Below are 20,862 nucleotides of genomic sequence, written 5' to 3' on the forward strand. Positions count from 1 at the left end.
CTCTGTCTGGTAATTTACAATGCATTACAGAGAACAATGATATATTGCGAGCAAAGCGAGCAAGAACATTTTTGGATCCAATTTTTTTGCAGGCTGAAATCAATATTGATTTAATAGGGCTCAAACAATTTCACGGGACGCCAATGCATTCTCTCTCTTACAACTTTTGTGCCTCCCCGACAGGGACGGGCACGGGTGGGCAATTGCCTACCCAGAAATTCCTGTGCCCACCCGATTGCCAACCCAATCAAATTCAATAAATATATACACTTGGGAAATGCGAATGGCCCAATAAATAAGTTTATTATGGTGTTCACTTCATGTATATTTTACTTGTGAATATTATCTATATTACATACAAGTTCACATATTATCATTCAATAAAAAGCTTTGTTGTCCTTTTCCGAAACACTGATTTCGTGAATAGGTTTACAAAAGTCAGACTAAATAATAAGTTGAATGGAATTAATTTAAGCTTTTCTTTCAACTTCCTTAACTTTATCATTGGAAAGCGAAAGGAATTTCCAAATCTTTTGAAACAAAAAATGTGATGTAATGCCCACTTGTATGCTTAAGCAGCCAGTAGGCTTAGGAGGCTTTATGAGAGGCGCAAAATTGTACAGAATATGATCAAGATTAGAACAGGATTATGGGCCTGAGGGCTGTAGCTTCTGACTTTCACAGGGATGATGCATCAAATTGCTTTGAAAATGTGCCACATAATGAAAAGAAATAGACACTTGAAATGTGGCATAAAATATAGAAATATAATTAACTGTCTGCCATAACTTGGCCAAAAAGTTGTAACTGAAACTGAGTGTAGAAGGGGTGGAGTGGAGTGACTTGATGTTCTCAACTCCGGGCTTCCGGCCTGGGTATGATTAGGGTAATCTGTTAAACAAATAAAAACCTCTTCTTCGCGTTGCTTCCTCCAGCAACACACAAAGTTATTTTGTTAGGTCTACATTGAAATACTAAGACAGAGGTAATTTGATATGTCCCTTTTATCATCACGATTTTATATACCTGTCATCGTCTAATTTCGATATCGAGTCCAAAATAGATAATAATAATAATTTTATATTCATTCTACTAATAAGAAGCAATCACAAAAATAGATTTTGATAAAACAGTTCTGTAGGTTTGAAAAATAGCTACAGAATTAATGTCTTGATGAGTTAGCAATCGTTTTAGGAATCTTCTTACACGAGTTGTTGTTTTAAGTCCACATTATGCACAGATAGGCTAATCGGGACAGGACTTACAGTTTAAAGTGGGGTCCGAATCACTGTGTGCGTACACCGGTTATTAAACCCGAGACCCCTTGATCACAAGGCGACGACTTTACCACTATGCTATCAGGGAGGCACAAAATCTTCTTACAGATACATTTTCCCTATCAGTAACGTAATTATGAGATTTTTCTTATGGTTAACTCACATGGAATAGGGACAACATTTTAGAACTTTGTGCTTCATAACATAATACATACAATTTTATTTATTTATTTATTACATTTCGGTGATATTTTGCCAAAATGTCCTTCTTTAGCTTGGGTAAATATTATGCAGAATGAACTAAGAATTTGATTTACACGCGGGATCTTGCTTTTTTTAAATTTTGCTAGTAAGACATTCATACTTATGTCAAACGCTGAGCTGTATTGGGCGCTCGGAATGAACACATCATGCAGTGACACCCATATCCAGATCGGATTGATTCTAGTTATTATGTATTAGTTTTAATCTGCGAATTAATTAATGTTTAAACTATATTTTTCATTTTATTGCAAGAGCTTTTACAATTGATTATTTTCAGTAAGGGGTTTGCTCCGTATTATGTGAGGGACTCGATTAGCCATTTAGAAATAAATAAATTACAGTCTGCGTGTGAAACAAAACAAGGTGGCGAACACACTATGTTTGCATTTCTCAGTTCGTCGATTTCATCAAAATATCGTAAGTGAATCTCGCGATTCACGATTATTGGTACTGCACCACACTCGAAACACGATGGGGACATTTTAGAATGAAGCGTCTTGAATTTCAGTCCGTATCTGTTGGAAATTCTATGTCTTGGCCAGTTTGTAAATGTTGTAGATACTTCTTAGAGGCATAGTTGTGCACACGGAGGTGCCAAATGTACCTGGCTACCCCAAATGTCTTCTAAAAAATAAAGAAAATATGTTGAACTACCGTTAGAATAATGAAAATAATATCAGTGCTAAATAAATAAGGAATTTCGTTTCATTTGAGATGACCAAGCTCTCTCTCTTTCTCTCTCTGAGTCTCTCCCTCTCCACAAAACAATGTGATATTCCTTTACTATAGTAATCAGTAATCACATAGTAAATAAATTATTTTTTCCTTGATAAATCGCAGAGCCCCTTCACATATCGGCCAGTAAATATTATTTTCCCGAGGACCGACTTGTTTGTTATTGGAAATGTTAGAAGGTTGCATTAAGACTTTCATGTTCAAAGACTTTCATGAATGCTCTCTTCCTTCTCATTCAATGACAAGTGTATCAATTTTCAGAGTTTTGCTTACATCTGAATTCTAAAATGATGTGTAAGACATGGCATTAACTATCGAGTGACCAGGTACAGCAGTATATTTTATGAAGTAGGCTAATGTGCATTAGAAAACATGGTAAAACTGAACCTACAGATGTACTTCGTGAGAGTGATTTAGCTGATAATACCTGTAGAGATATAGCCTTGTATTTATAATTTTCAATTGTTTACTTTCGTTACTTAAAATATCGACACGCTGATAGTAAAACCTGTGCTAAAGTGATAACAAATGCTCATTCTATATTGTTAAAATTTCATGTTCTTATACTTAATAGTTTCTGTGAAAATAACATGAAGTTACGACTATAGGGTAGCCATGTCCAGATAGGTAACTGAAACTTCCCTTAAGGGACCCCAAATAAATTATTCTGCGAGCACCTATGCTTACAACATCGCAAGTATAAGTATTATTTTGTATTTTGCCAGATAAGACTCCTAAGTTTGTTGTTTTCAATTCAAGTGGCAATCTTGTTACGCGTCCCTGGAGTTACGTCAGAGCGATCGTTTGGTGAGTTGGGTTGTATACGTACAGTCATGGACACTTCTGGGTTGTAATGATTGCATTGAAAGTTAATGGGATTGTTATTACCCAGACGTGTCCGTGACTGTACATACAGGTTAGATTTTCAGCGCTCATAGATCAGAAACTAAGCACTTTAGACGTTATGAGTACGAGGAAAAGTGTCTTGTTTTGTTATATATCTACCAGCATCCAACCGTTGTTGAAGTTGTTTTAGGACAACCTGTATATGTTGGAGAGGGGGGGGGGGGCGAGCATGAGTGCATGTAAAACTCATATAAGGTCTTAGATTTATACTGCCCACCTTAATTTATGAATATACAGCTTCTGTCCACCCGGTCTAAAATTTCTGGCGCCGCCCCTGCACCTCGATGGTATAATGATAACATCGTTACCCTGTGATTAGGGGGTCCCGGGTTCGATACCCGCTGGAGGCGCATGGCACAGTGGTTCGGATCCCAATTTAGACTGCAGGTTCAGTCCCGATTAGCATTTCTGTGCGTAAAATGGACTTAAAACCACAACCCAATCAATCAATTTTACAACTTATTTTCCTTCAAGTCGTTCGGCGCCCAGGGCAGACTCCCGCCGCCCTCTAGCTACGGTACTGAAGACTAAAACATAAGACTAAAAAAGAAGGTATTGCGAGCGAAGGGATCAAGAAAATTTTGCGAATAGTATTTTTATTTGCATAAAATTTCAAGTTGTGGGCGGTAATTGCAGGTACACTTGGCCTTCAATGTTTGCCCCCCCCCCCCTTGTACCCCCAAGAACTCATTTCCGTCCAAGGTTGGGGGGACAATGCCTCCCCTGACCCCTGTGGTTGCGCCATTGCAGCTGCGTTCACGCTGAATGTTTCGTTGCTGGGTCACTTGATGTCGACATATAAACTCAAGGTCGACAGATTTATAGGCCGCGTGGGTGCTGCAGGGAAACGTGTGTACTGCTGAAATGACACCTATGATGTAAGCGCACTCATTTTGAGAGGAGTGTTTGGGATTGATTACATCAGGTGAAATTATTTCATCACCTTAACCTGATGTGAGCTCAGGAAGTATCCACTATGAATGAAGTTAATGGCAAGCCCAAACACACCTGTTGTGTGTGTGTACGTAGAGGTCGATTTGGTTGATTTGATGGTTTAAGTCCACTTTATGCACAGTAAGGCTAATCGGGATTAAACCTACAGTTTATAATGTATGCCCCCACCGGGTATCGAACCAGGGACTTCTTGGTCATAGATCAAGATCACAACCATACCACTGACCCGTCTGCTTCTATTGAAATCAAACGGTGTAACGCCCACTACAGGGAAGCCCACGGAATTTCCATGCCAGAAGTTTGCATGTTATCTTAAAGGTTATCGCCCGCTGAGACGCCGGAAACGCGTCTGTTGCGTTTTGTTGCCGCGTTTAACGTCTCGTGGCTGCGTGCACCAACGCCGATTATTTCGAAGTTCAGATGAAAGAGATCAATTTTAATCCACTCTAAATGAACTTGGTTTAAAGATTTGCATTGCATCAACGAAAAACGACGTTCACTAGATTCCGTTCAACTGATCCGAGATTAATTTGTAAGGCTATACCAGATTGGTTGGCTAAAACAAATGACAATCAAGAACCCCATAGAGTAATGTGATGTGTTAAAGTATCAACATGTAGGAGAAGAAAATAATTCGGGCTGCAAACTTCTATGAATTTGAGAGATGTACTAATCAATCTTGTCAATATGTACAAGGATGTAGTGGAGTGTAAAAAAATAATAATATTAAAAAAGAACTGACGGCACAACACAAAAGAAGGAGAAAGCATGGAACCTTATTCTACGGGACTTTCATGCCTTACCACATGCATACGATTTTGAGAGAACAGCGTACGCTGAACCTCGCCCGCTCAAATGAAGATATATTATTATTATTTCTATTATTACTGTACTGTAGTAAGAATTTTAATTTTTCATTTCTTAATTCTTATATATTTATATTATCGTTTAGTGTAAATAGCCAGTAACAAGTATTTTCGTAAATTTATACAATCATATTTCCAACACCATGTAGCAATATCGTAAACATTGCTCTGTTCTAATTTACCTTGCACGTAATATATGACATGTATATATGAATGGCTTATTGCAGAAAGAGACCTGAGTCACTTTTGCACAATTCTGAGAAAAACAATGAAAAATCGTATAATATTAATAGTGTAAGAAAGAAATGTGCCGTTGTTGGCTCAAATATTCAACATAATGAATAGTTAATTTTGCAACCCTCAATGCACCCCCCTGCAGTATGCTGCTAGACACAGTGGAGATGAAAAAATTAACTCCGATACCTCAAAAATATGACTCAGGTCCCTTTCTTCAATAAGCCATTCATATGTTTTGTGTTCTGGGATAGAAAGTACAGTATTTATAAACATTACGACTTCGCACCATAGAACCGCAAATTATTATTATTCTTTTGGCAGTTTTTAGTTTACATAGTTCTCGAATTATCAGCGTTGTACATCCAACATCTCTAGCGTTTGCACGCCCTCGATATCACTTTCCGCTCTTTTTATTTTAAAAAAACAACTGCCTGCACAGTCGAAGCGTCAGTATCGTGAACCAGGATCACACACCAAAACGGTGGCGAATGGCCGATCAGAAGATAAACTCGATTTGATGTTCCTAGATCGCGATCAAGTGTTGAACCGTCTTCATGCAATGGAATTTTCCAGTGATCCTTTCCCGATCCGAGTTTAAAATTTGATCTTCGTTCGTGCACACGGCCATCAGTGGGCGTTAAGCTTAACCCGTGAATTACAACCAGCTACTCCCATAAACGAATCTTAGACGTTGAAAGGTAACGAGGGGTCTGACAGACCCGAGTGAAACTTAATTTGTCGACCATTTTGTAATACAAACTGCCATGGCAATCCTCTTGAATGTACCCTATGCTAGGTGCTTGCACTTTGGATTCGATACCTGATTGAGGCACATAATGGTTCGGATCACACTTTAAACTGTAGGCCCAGTCCCGGCTAGCCATACTGTGCAAAGAGTGGACTTAAAACACAAACTCGAACTTAAACTCTAAAGTGGAAAGTTTATTGTCAAAGCAACCTAAACTTTTTATCCGTTCGTACAATCGGTAAGATTAATTCAGGTTTCTCCATTGTTACCAGTTTCCTTATAAGCATCTTATTTATTGCCATTCGATCTTCGTCTTAGCCTTTCTATAAGTTTCCTACAATTAGGTTTCCCAAACAGGATTCTTTAAGTCTTCTTTCTTCTCCCATTCGTGCTTTATGACCTGCCCACCGAAACCGTCTTTATATAATAATTCAAATAACATCTGGTGATGAATATAGATTATCAAATTCATTATTTTTTACCCATCATAATTTTCCCTATTTCCGACATACGACTCGCTCAAGACCCTTAATGAAAAAGAGGAGAACAGTTGTTTGGCAAAAAGCACGACAAATAACGTTTTCATTTGTTTCAACCGGTGACACTGGCACAGTACCTCTGTAAGACTTAATCCAACTCATTACTATGAGCAAGAAATTTCAATGGTGCACAATAACGTTTTGTGTGAACAACAAATCACACAGCATTTCACAGTGATAGTCGCTTCTGCGGCGTACAAACATATTTTTCAGAAAATAATTTAAGCACAATATGTTTCAGGATAGTGTTTCAAATATTTACATTACATATATAGTATTTTATAGACTGAGCCTTACACTTAACTTTTGTAGTCAACAATCATAACTAATTGATATATTAGGCCTACCTACGTGTAAAACGCAAATTTTCAGTTCTGAGATGGATGTTCATTGTATGTTTTAAGTCCAATTTATCCTCATATTCGGCGTTTGTTGATAGCTCTTTCTGTTTCAGTGTACATACTCTGCATTTACAATAGACTTGCCCAACCATATTATCTGTTTCGTATTCTTTCGTTGTTCTAACAGGCTTCTGTTTACGTTTTCTGATTCGTGTCTTTCGCTCTTGCTGCTTTCCCATTAATTCCAACCCCCTTCCTCCCCCGTTGACAATTTTCCTCAAGACTCCTTGAACAAAATAGGCAATGAAATCGTTAACTGGAATATCCTAATATAACAAAAGACTAAATGGAATACATATACATACCCTACATATTTTTTAAATATTTAAACAAGTATACACAATAATTCGATCAAGTGTTCTCGGGTTACCAGTCAGGTTAAATTGGAATTGGTTTCAAACGTTTCGAGGGCATACATTGGATAGCAATGCTAAGTTTTAGATTGGCACAGAATTTCCATAGTAAGGGGGATCGAACTTTGAAGTTCGGGGAGGGGGGCAATCAATATTTAGTGCTTTGGCATAAAATTCGTATGATGATCATTATTTAGACACCATACCATTTGATGATCGTATGGTATAAAGTGGATTTTACTCTGGATTATTCGCTAAGCGGCATTGCGGTGGGTGTCATAGCCAACCGCCTCTCTTCCTTCTCTCCTAAATAAAACATCTGATGCATGAAAATGTAGTGAAGTAAAATAGAGCACCGACTACTAAATAAGAAATCCAAGGGTAACTATTCGTTATTTTACGTTACTTTTCTGCCACTTTAGGATAATGAAGGTGAGAGAGATGGTTTGACACAGCATCAGGTACGGGGGCGCCACGAGCTCAGAGACAACAAAGTGGGTGCTGCAGAAGCAAAAAGAGAACAATTTGGAAGGATTAAGGGTCGCGGCACCGTGTGAAAATATTTACTCCTTATTAAATTAATATTATTGCCAGTTTCTTAATTAATGCCCTAATTATTTTCTTGCTAGATTCGCTTGCAGTGCTTCGCACAGTGTACAACCGTGGATTGAAGAAAAGGGGCATAGAGCGCTGGAAGTCACCACTAAAAAAAAACAAAATAAAAAAAAACTGTACAATTTTCACGGTTTACATTTTGTGATATTATATACGAAAAGATTATTGTAGTTTTTGTCATACCATTTACTTGAAATTGTACCACTTTTCCATCCCATTTCTTAGTGATGCACCCTTTTCGTTTTTGGCGCCCATGAGCAAATGGAGAATAAGTTGGGAAAGAGTAAATAGCACGGCATCGTTTCAAAGTACTGACGCAAAATTAAATTAATGTAATATTCTTGAAGGTACGCAAATAAATAGATAACCTATAAAAAATTTCCCGCTCGCTTCACTCGCATTTATTCCTGTTTGGGTCTTGATAATATGATTGTGAAGAATTATACTGTAGCTACATTACGATTTGATTTATTTTTTGTTATTTAGCGTCGCTTTTCTTTCACTTTCGGCTGATCGCGAAAAATCCCAAAAAGTGCTTTTGCAACAGGAAAACGCGCCATCCCACAAATGGCAAAATTGCACTAACTTTGCTTCGAATTTATTCCCCATCCAGCATATTCACAGGACTTGGCCCGTGCGATTTCTTCCTCCAGGTGCACCATTCTAACGAAGTAGTTCTATTAAAAATACTACTGTATTGTCTCTTCCGTGTGCTGTCATAATTGTACTAAATATACTACATACTAACGCATTGTAAAGAACCCGATACAACAGAAAAATATGTAATGTAAAATGTGCTTATCAAACTTGTGGCAGAAAGTAAATTTTACACGTGAGATACAATCCAGATTTTTTTTTACTTTGAATTACTCTAAGCCTAAGAGGAGAATTTGTTGCAAGAGGCAGCAAATTCTATTTTCACTATCTACGGCTCTGTGTATGAAACGATAATTGAATCGGTCATACGAACAAACATGTTTTGGTTCAGACAACTGCAGCATGAATATTTGGTTTGCCCCACTGGTGTACGCAGGGTAAGGGTTGGGGGAGATGATGGTGCTGTAGGTCCACAATTACCTATGAATTTTTGAGAAAATTTGAAATTCTGAAATTTTGAGCAAATTATTTTTTTCAAATAAAAGCAGTAAAAAACTCTGGAAAGGGCAAAATGATAAAAGCAAACTCCCCTTAAAACGACTCCCCGATATTTGTCTTTGAACAACTTTAAAAAAGAAGGCAAAAAATAATATTTATGAAATATTTTATATCCCATCTTCTCCCAGAACACAGTGAAGCAGCTATGTAATATCTACCTTTACAATTCCGGTCGAAAAGAAAAATCATGCGTATGCAAGTGGTGTGCCCAGTTAGATTTTTCTATCTTATCATTAAGTTGTGGGTTTTTTAACACTGCATGCACATAATTTAATTTATGAGATTTCAAATTATCTAGCTAGCTTTCTGCGTGTTGAAAATATACATTTTAAGATATAACTATCGACCACTTGACAGGCTATTGCATCCAAATTAAAATCAGTTACTATATTTATTAAAATAATATTGGGGGGTTATGATGATCGAATTTAGTTACGAATTTTGGACTATAATCCTTATGCTTGCTGCCTTGAAATTCTTGATTTGGGGGACTGCGTTCAGGGCCTTGAGGGGGGTGGGCACCCCTGGTGGTGGGAATCATAGTCCCTCTTTGGCCCAGTAAAAATAATGTCTAACGCAGGAAATGGTGGCAAAATGATGGCTAACGAAAGTCCTTGGTATGTCACTGTATGTAGTGTTCGGTAGAGTTTTATTTTTAAACCCACTTTATGCACATAAATGCTTTTCGGGACTGTGGACGTGCAGTTTAAAATGGAACCCGAACAACTTGTACCTCCACCTTGCATTAAAGCCGGAGCCCTTTGATTATAAAGAGGTGGCATTACCACTACGCTACTCATCAAAGAAAAAAAACTGAAAGTCTTCCACAACTTTTCAAGACAGGAACTGTTCCATTTGGAACATAGAATGGGAGGAGAAAGGTCTGTTCCTCTTTCTGATAGGGAAGGAAGTGTGATAATTAATTTGACATTTCTTAACATTTTGATGTTTTCCCCTCAAAAATAGGACGAGGACCCAATGATTTTTTATTTCCATGTGTTAGTACATACAGCGTCAGTCAAAATGATGTTCCCGATTTCAGTGTCTATTTATTTCATTGTAATGATACGTAAATGACTGATATTACACACACAGATTGAAAAACTCAAAATGTTTTTCCTGGCGTATTATAAATGTTCTCTGTGTGATCCACGTGTTACACGACACACATCTAGTCTATAATCAAGTTCCTGCCACACTCTTCCTAGCATGTCAGGGTCCACGTCGGCTATGGCTGCAGTGATGCGCTCACGCAATTCCACCAATGTTGTAGCATTTTCTAATTGACTTGCCAGAAGGCGATTCAACCACAAATCTTGTTCGGAAATGCCGCTGAACGAGAAAACAGAACGCTTTCTCTTGTCCAGTGGTAGCCATTTTTCTCACTGCTACTAAACTGCCTTCTGGTGGCCTACAGCTCAACTATGAGTCTTCAAGAGAAAGAAAAAAACTTTTTGAGATTGTATTCCATAAAAAAAATTACGTATGCAAGAAAAGCTCATTACCTTTCGTATAAGAAATGAACGAAATCGGGAACATCATTTTGACTTACGCTGTATATTCAACTACAATATGGCATACCAAGTTTTACTCTTCTCTTTTGCTGCTTTGAGAAAAGTCTAATTATGAAGTTGCGGATTTCGCAATAATTTAATATTTAAAGGGTTATATCAGTGAGTGCTAATAGTAAGGTTCCATGCCGAGTACAAAAAATTGTTGGGTTGTTTAACCAAGATATTAAGGACCGAAATAAGTAAAAATACAGTGGGAACCTGTATTTTGGGCCCTCTTTATTGCCTCATAACAATGGAAAGCAACAATGCCCCATAAAAACAATTGAATATATACAAGCAAACAGTCTTACACTAACAACATATTTTTAAGAGGTATAGATAGAACCTCAGAATTGCATGTTTAAGGCCAGTGGTGGCGATTGGGTTCCAAAACCTGGGGGTGGGGCGGTGCAAGGAAAATTTACTTTATCTTGGTAGTCAAGGCTTAGCATTAAGAGGCCATAGTGAGGAGGCAAAAAAAAAAATGGGGATCAACTATCCCTTAAAACGTCGCCACTGTTTAAGGTTGCCATTTTAATTAGAACGTGTAATCGGAACATTTTTTACCACACGACTCCTATGTTTCCAAGCATTAATATTGTGTACCGGAACCATCTGAGTATGCGTGTTTGTCCATTTTTTCTCATCAGGCATCAAAACATCTGTGGTATCTATGAGTGTTTTAACGAAGCTGTTACACATGCAAGTTCTCGAATATTTCTATCTGATTCGAACCAGAACACCACTAATGTGTCTTGTCCTTACATGTTTGCAGCTCTTATAAAAGCCGAAACCCACCAAATTGTCCATATTCAGGCACTCGCAAGTGTTCAAAATTGTGATTGATTCATTGATCTCCTTTATTTTACTTCGCCTTTTGTGCCACTTTTGGCTAATTTGCGGAGATTGGGATGAGTGATGATATTATGAAATTGATGAATGGACACTGACAAACATCCATGCCCAGGCCGGGATTTGAACCCGGTACCCCTGGCCTCATAGAGCGATGTGATAAGCACTCCTCCACGAGGGGCGGCTGTTCAAAGATGCCTATCACAGCTTCCTCAGTCTTGTCATATATCGGCACGAAACAAAGGAAGTTTTCTCGAATATAGCCGGATAAAACAGTTAATGCACAGTTCCCAACACATCTAATGTTTCGTCTCCCAATATGATCAAATGCTTACTCATTTGTCTACAGAGACGTGCCCAGGGAGGGTTGGTATTCCTTTAAAAAAGAACGTCAAAGACAGACAAATATGGCAAAATGAGAACTGACCACCAAAAATAGTATTCATAACCCCTCTCCCTTCCGAAAATTCTGGGGATACCACTCTTTATCTCGGACACTTAATTTATAATGAACTCACTAGAAGTTTTTATCATTTCGTATTAGAGACTTAAGTAAGATGTTCTTCCTGCAGGTTTGTATATGATCCTTTGGGGTGTCGTCGCCTGCCTTCGCACCTAACCTTAACAAAGCCCTAATTTTCCATCCTTGTGACTTGGATCTTCAAGACTTTAGAAGATTGATTGAATTGGTTTATTTTACTTCGCATTTTGTGCCACTTTTGGCTATTTTGCGAATATGGGGATAATTGACGATATGATGAAATTGATGAATGGAAACATCCATGCCCAGGCCGGGATTCGAAACTGGAACCCCTGGCATCTTAGCGCGATGTTGCAACATCCTCCATTTGGACACCAGTCGTCACAAAGTTAGTCCGATACTCCTTTTGTCGGGAACATGAGACTCTTAGTAACTCATCATGGCTTGCAGGGTAACAAGTTAAAAAAAAGCCAATATCTGAAATATCAGCATCTGTTGTAGGTTCACACATGCATATGCATTTTTTTTATTATGTAAGGTTACAAACCGCATACACGGAATTTGGTCCGGGCATAACTAAATCATCACTGAGAACTTCGTTTTTCAGTTGATTTGTGCAGTTTATTTCTTTCTTAATTAACTGCTCCAATACCCGGCATTGCTGAAATATTAACTTTAGAGAAAGAGACCTTCGATCTCTTCGGCTCTCTACCTTAACTAGCACTACACTGAGGCTCCGGAAATTCCGCTGTCGTCATTGTCTTCATCTTTGAGCCCGAACTGGAACTAGAAGTATACTTCGTTACTTTTCATTTTCAAATCACTAGATCTTATGAAGCCACCAATGGACACTGACTGATCACTGTATGTGTTGTCACACATACCTCTGAAGTCTCATTAAAAGATTCTATTGTACAGATCAACCGGGAAATTGAATATTCTTATATTCTAGAACGTTCCGCAGGAAAACGATTCGATAATATTGCCAGTAGTAGTTCGACTCCTTCTCTTATATCCATCCCTCTCGCGCTTTCCAGAGATTAAAAATTACAACGTATCGCCCTACTTGTGGCGCTACCTTTGTTGTGCAGCTTTCAAATGCTAACAAGTCTTTCCATAGTGCTCAAGTTCGCTGCGACAACACCGAAAACGCAGAAAAAGTTTACGTGCAATATTATGAACAACAGGGTTATAGAACATTCTTCGTCTTGCCTTGATAATTATTTCTCTCTTTAAGCTATTATTCAAGAAGACAAAAACCTATTTTTTTCTAAAGTAAATTGAAAACTTTCCGATCCCCACCTCGGATACGTTCTATTAACAATAAGAGGGTTATAGAACATTCTCTGTCTTGTTTCGATAATCATAACTCTCAAATTATGATCACATTATTGAAGAAACTAAAAGCCTCATTTTATCTAGTGTAAACAGAAATATTTTTGGGGGGGCGGGGCTCGAGCCACCAAAGCCGCCCCCCTCCCCCCCAAGATCGATGACTTGCCTGTTGTATACCGATCTCACTTCAAAACCTTTCTACGCTGAATATGACATGGTTTAACAAGTTGAACGAGGGGTGATAAAGAACCCTTCCCCACCTCCTGGCGGCGCCCCTGATTCTAAGTAAAACCAAACTCATACACGAAAATAGCTATCGAACTACTAACACCGAAAATGTAACTGTATATTGCCAAGTTCATACTTAATGCCAATCTTACATACCTACAAGTTTCTTGTGAACAATTTAATAAGTGTAAAATATCAGCACTATGCCACGAAAATTTGAGTTTCTGTTGTCTCGGCACGGTGAGGTTGTCAGTTTCGGAATGGTGTCCTTCCTTAATCCACAAAGCTGCATACTTTTGGGCAGGGAAATCTTATGACTGGACCATTAATGGACAAATGATTTCTCAATTGTGTCTGTTACATAGTTAAGACATGGAATAATATATCCTTTCAATTCCATTTTTCTTTAAAGGATAAAAACACTTCTGGCAGGGATAAAAATAATTTTTCTTTTGCAGGGGGTAACATTTATTGTGGCGGAGAAATCACCGGCACCCTCTTCGCTTATTTCGCACAATGCTTAACTCATTTAATTAATAACCTTCCTAATATACCACTCATTTTCCTCTCTGTCTTAACACATTCCCCCCGCTCCCCAACCTTCGTTTCATTACTAACATAAAAAGTAAAGTGTTCCCCTGTGCTTTGCACCAAGCTATGAAAGCGTATACGGGGTGTGGAGTTAGGGCTCCACACTTTCCTGATCACGGCCGAAGGTGGGATCGCCTTTATCTCCCAGAGTATCCTCCATGTCCCCAATTTATACGACGCTGAGCGTGCGCCAGAGCCGCTTGAACAGGTGGAAAAAATCCCGGGTCTCTTGCATGGTAGTCAGACGCTAGCTGAGCTACCGCGGTTTTCATTACTAACAATGCAGATGCCATTAATTTAATTCAATTACTAGCAAGTAAGTTCTTACAACCAAGTTCGTTTCTAGAACGCCGGAACAATCTTGGTCCACTATATTCACGAGACGTTAACTAGATTTAGCTTTAGTGCCTCGTACATAGCTAAATATAATTGAAACCATCAATAAAGAAGGTGTAAGAGAAAAACGGGGGAACCGAAATTCCTCTCATCTGACGCCCTTGTTTATTTTAAAGGCACCAGGGCAATAAGCACCTACCCCTGAACGTATGCGGGTGGAGGTTGGGCGTCTTCAGGGGTTCCCCCTTTTTCCTTCCATATCTGTTTATTACTGCTGCGGCGACCTATTGAAAGAATATGCTGCATTCTTTATGGAACCAAAACACAATTATAGTCCACCCCTTCCAAGGTCAAGTGGAAACAACCTGCATTTGTTTTCTAAACATATGAAGTCACGTACGCGGTCACGAAGACGACGTGGGCGACCCAATGCTTTCCGAATCAAGTTACGTTTATTCCGTACTGAAAGAGACAAACAATACCCAGTCTGTAAGCCACATCGAACCAACGAAAAGCGATGTAAAATAACGAAGAAATAACTAATGCCACATAGAGGATATAGATATTTCACATATTTAATAATAATAATAATAATAATAATAATAATAGGTAAAATGTAAAGTTTCACGCGCATAAAGCACCGTGCATGAGGCAAATTTAGTGGAGGTGGGAGCACACATTCTTGATCTCGGCCATTTTGGAGGTGATGTGTTCAGCACCACACTCCGGCCGCCATTACTCCCAAGGATTACCCCAAGGTACTATTTTTTTTGAGTCAGGGTGAGCCTCAAATAATAATAACAATAATAACAAACTGTCTGTTTGTAATGAACGACACAAACTACCACGAAACTTTGTATCAAGATACTTTGAGAGTTACTTACAGACATTTACTTGATTTTACATTCATTTTGGAAGACAATGTACGTTTCATAATTCCCGGGTCTTTTTGGTTATTCCTAGAACAGCCTTGTTTATGAGATGGGGCCTAGTGTTGTGTAGGCCCACCAGATCAAAACAAACATTGGAGGAGCAAGGGAGTTTGTGCTTTCATCATAGCATTGCTAGCGACTTTTGCCCTGTAACGAATTCACAGCTCTCATAAACAAATGCGTGTGAAATAATGTGTAACTGTAACGATAAGACAAGAATTCGCACGAAACCTAGTGGTGTGCAAAGATGGGTAAAGTAAGGTTGAACCGGCATTGTTTTATTTTTTAAGAAATAAGCTTGAAATGATAGTGAGGAAACAACAAAAAGATAGGTTTGGCAGAAATATTGACCACATTTCATTTAGCATAACAGAGGGCTTCCAGCCATTGGCTGTAACCGTCACTTGAACCTTACATCCATGCATATACCTATATGTAAGTAAATATATTTATACATATTCACTTCTTACCCATTTTTGACATTTGCAACGCTCTGTAGAAAGTAAATATTCAGTCAGAGCTTAATCATCGAAACTCAAAAAACAATAGATGTACAATTTGCTAGTAAGAATTTTTTGAGTGCATAGGTAAGGGGGGGGGTGCAGGGGAGCGGGAACAAAATAGAAAACTTACAACTCTGCTAAGATGGTAATTACTGTAAATTTAGAGCTGTTAGGCAGATTTTTTTTACAGTCGCTGTATACCTTTGAGGACTCGAGTGATAATTAATTTGAGCAAAATTGGGTCAAGGCCTTCGATGAAGCGAGAGGAAAATGGATTTTCGCTATTTTGCACGATTACAAAATGTTGTAAGTTGAGAGATGTTTAGTTTTACTTTCGGCGAAGTGACAAGCTTGATTGATTGATTAATTTGGTGTTTTAAGTCCACTTTATGCACAATATGGCTAATCGGTACTGGACCTACAGTATAAAGTGGGATCCAAACCATTATGTTCCTCTACTGTGTAGAAGTGGCGAACTTGTTTCAACATTACAGGCTTTAAACTTAATTTAACCTCTGGCGCAACTACTCTAACCTCTGGCGATATCTTGAATTGTACAAAACATTACCACAACGACAAAAACAGTGCTTTCATGTCGCACAAATATCTACACGTTCAGTTGCTTGCTATAAGCGAGTGGTGTCAAAGCTACTATTTTAAACAGTGGATCTACAAGCTGATGGTCGATTTGCTGACTGGATTGGTTTTCGTAGACACACCCGCATAATGTCGTCCGAAGCTGTGCTTCAGGACAACTCAGGGCATTATTAAATGCCTCAAACCCATGGAGAACATGATAAGCTGCAACCCTAGCTCCAACTTGTTCAAACACAAATCTAGAACATATTTTAAAAACGAAGATTAATTGCTTCACAATGAAACTACTCGTTACGACCCTGTTGATTACAATTTTAAAACTTTTTTGACTACACTGATAACAAACAATTGAGGATTTGAGGAATACAAGGGAGGATGAGCGGCACCTCACGGTCGTACACATGCTTGACACATGCGTACATGAACATACCTTAGCCTACAAGAAAAATTGTCCCTACAAGAAAAATTGGCATTTAACCAACTTTTACCTCAAGTATGCATTTTGTATGCGATATTTAATGGGAATAAAATTTGACTATTCCTAAAAACATATTTCGGTCCCTCCTTCTTCTTCTCGGCGAAACTCTAATGTTGACAGAAGCTCTTTGATATTTTCAAAATAAAATGTTTCCTCTATTCGGAGGAACGTTGTTGTCCATACCTTACTTTCTTCTGTTTTGTTATTTTACGTCCTTTTTCTACCTCTCTAGGTTAATCACAAGACAATGAGGATGGAGAATGAATTGATGAGACAGAAGACGGAAGAAACACACATCGATTACCCAAGATTCGAACCTAGGATCAGTGTGTTAAAGTGCAACCACCCCTCTTTGAAAGGTTGACCCCCCAGTCCCTGGTTTCTATCCGGCCCTCTGGATTACTTCCTGCTTTAATCCTTCAAATCCCTCCTTTCACCTCACCCTGGGTGCCAAGCGAGCAGATTATATTTGAGCCGGAAATACGAAAGCGGGGTTTTACATAACAATTTATATTTTTAGTCCCTGGTTCGTTACGCATGTACATCAAGTGAATAAACAACTGGTTTAAAATGGACAGTACTGTCGTTCTTAGAGTTAATTCAGCAAATCTTAAAATTTCTAGAAGGATTACGTATATTGTTTATTATACGTTGATATATATATACGTACATATCGTTTCTATGGGTGTCTTGTATACACCAAATTAACAGAACTCTAAGGCCCGATTGTATAAAACAGTTGATCCTCGATTAGCCAATAAAACTGATCTGCAGTCACGCTGAACTCTGATTTTTTTGTTGTATAATAGCTGAACTGAGATTAAGTCCCTGCGATCAAAGTTGACCCGCGATTTTTCTCCGATCAGCAGACATTGACCGTAGTTCAGCTGTTGTAACATGGCTGTACTAACGAATATTTGCTTGTAAAATCTGTTGCAAGTGAACGTATGCGGCAAAACGGGAGAATCAATTCATAAAATCCTGTTTCTATAATAATAAAGAAGAAGCATGCACAACGAGGTGAACATTGATAAATATTTCTTCCATTTTTCTTTCTTTCCATATATCGTGAGTAGTTGTATTCACTGTATAACCAGGACGAGAAAGGAAGAGCCCCCCCCCCCCAAGCAGGTTTGGCTATACTTAAAACTAGCTCAACATGCCCATATGAGCTTTTTGTTCTAGTGTGGAACCCTGCCTAATCCAAGATTTTTGTAAAAATGCCCTCAGGAATTTTCTGTGAAAGGAAGAGCTCCCTCAGATTGATTTGCCCATACTTAAAACTATGCCAAGTTCTCTTATCATCTTATTGTTTATAGTATGTTTTTCTGTCAAAATCCCAGGAATCTTGAATTGATATTTATTGGGTTCTGAGAGCCAGTAGAGTGTGGTGCATGGTTTTTATTGCCTTGTAATCAAAAGGCTCGGGTTTGAATCCTGATAAAATGTGAAGCCTCTTCTGATGGCAAAATGTTAATATTGCTGCTTTGTAATCAAAAGGCTCGGGTTTGAATCCTGAGAGATTGAAATATATGTGGCATTCCATATGTGAGATTTTGAAAATAATTATTGCTAATTGATAACCCCCAAATCTTAAACCTGGTAAAAAATATTGTACAACAAAACAAAATTATTCTCTATTGGGAATCACCAGAATTTTGCTATTGCTATTATCTGGGTATGAAAATATCAGCTCAACTATACAGGCAAAATTGCCTAATCAATACAATAGGAAAGGGGCGAACAAACATAATTAATTGCTTCCATATTTTTTCCAATCTTTTGATCAGTCCCATGTTTCGGCCAGCAACAAATTATGCTTGCCCGGGAAATTAATGCCAGCAGATAAAATCTACATTGTGTCTTTTCAGAGAGAAATAACATATTATCCATCATCAAAAAGTAATTGCCTTCTTTCTGTATGCCTGGGAGATTTTATCTGCTGGCTTAACCTGCACTATGCTTTTTCAGAGGGAAATTACATGTTATTTATCATGGGACTCAAAGAGAAATTATTATCTATACTGTGCCCCTTTCAGGGAAAATTACTTACCATCCATCATATTGAGGAAATTCCTAGTATTGGCTTCTTGGATATTTGTCGTGCAAACTGAAAGGTTTGGTCTTGTTGCAATAATATAAGGCCAGGTTTATAATTTACAAAATATTGCATATTTCTGTATTTAAGCTTTTGGCAGATGTGCTGTGTTATTTGGGTAGGTAATATATATAAAAGTTTTTCTGCTACAAGCAGAGGTGCTATAAAATTTGGGTAAGTAATATATTTCCTGACGGCAAAATTGTTTTATAATCAAAGGGCCTCTGTGTTTGAATCGGGCCTCTAGAATTGCTCAGTGACCCTCTCATTTCTTACATCATAAACATATGATTTTTCACCTATGAGAATAACACTACATATGGTGTCATCAGGTAATGCCTCATGGAATTCACAGATAATTTTAATATTTGTTCTGTCATTCACCACAACTTGTTTTCTTTTTTAAGTGTTAATTACAAACATGGGTCTCTGTGCTTTGAATTCATCTGGTGTGTAATACATATCCGTATTGCCTGTAGTGACTCTCTTGAAAGCCGAAAATGCCTCATATAATTTGAGGAAATCATCCTTGGACATGTCTAAATTATAATTTTCTCTAGGAAAGACCTCATTTCTGCCATTTTTAAGATATATGTTCTTGATGTTGCAGTTATCAAATTTACTTGAATTTTTTTCCTGATTGTTGTGTCTCCCAGTCTGAAACAATACCACTACAAAATCAGGCATGTCAAACTGTATGCTGGAGAATGAATTTGTGGCATCAAACTCATAATATGTACCAGTTGCGGGCTTCTGTACGCATTGATATGTATAAAATTGCAGAAAAATCTGTGGATTTTTTATTATATCTGCTTTGTATTTAAGAGCATAACTGGCCTCACAGGGATTCTTAGCTCCATAGTCTGAATAATGCATTTCCCTGCATCTGGTAGGGTATTGGGCAGAGCTTCCCCTGTGGGGTTTATTGCACTGTACCTCATCAAAGCATTGTTATCATTTGCAGCTCTTCTAAATGTAATTCTTAAACCACCCTTCCACATAATATCTTTGTAATCTGAGAAGAATCCTGGCAATAGGCGCATGGGGAACAGCACTGTGTGGTTTTTAGATAATATCTTTTCACCAGCCTCAAATCCACCGATTTTGTAGTATGAAGCCTCGGTTTTGGATAATTTTAATGTGGCCAAAGCTGTGGAGGTAATGCCGGGATAATCCACTCTGTTTATAACAACGCCATGCTTTCTGATCTCAATTTCAGAGAATAGATGTGGCACAAAATTATCTACCAATCTTATATTTGTGTTTGCCGGGTAATCTGTTCCATCGAGCTTTACAACATCAAATTTGATGTATAGATCTGCTCTGTGGGGGTGTATAAATCCATCCCCCACATCAAGATCAACCTCAATTTCTGTGTTGGGTTGATTTAAATTTGCAAATGTCCTTCTGTTTGGGGGGAATGATTGAAGCTCATAACTCTCAATATTTTCCATTTTTTTTCTTGTATGTATTTTTATTTAAATATTAATCTCTATGATTGCAGTTGTTGTGGCTCCAGCAAAATCAAGTAATTCTTTTTTTTCATTAGTGACCATCAATTCAATATAATCTATTCTATTATGACACACAGGAAAATATAATGTTGGGGATGGATTGTAGATGATGGGCTCCATAAATTCAGAATTAGGCTTGAATGTTGCAATGATGCCTGTTTGTTTGTGAGTGCCTATGCCATTTGATTTGGTGATCATACCCTCAGCCACATTACAGTGAATATTTAGAGTCTCTATGGCTAAGAATTTAGGTATATTCATAGCAGTGTGTTTGATGCCTGGTTCAAGTTTTGTGTTGTTCTCAAAGCCTAACA

Source organism: Lepisma saccharinum, chromosome 16 (assembly GCF_977018435.1).
Source record: "Lepisma saccharinum chromosome 16, izLepSacc3.1, whole genome shotgun sequence".
Taxonomy (NCBI): domain Eukaryota; kingdom Metazoa; phylum Arthropoda; class Insecta; order Zygentoma; family Lepismatidae; genus Lepisma; species Lepisma saccharinum.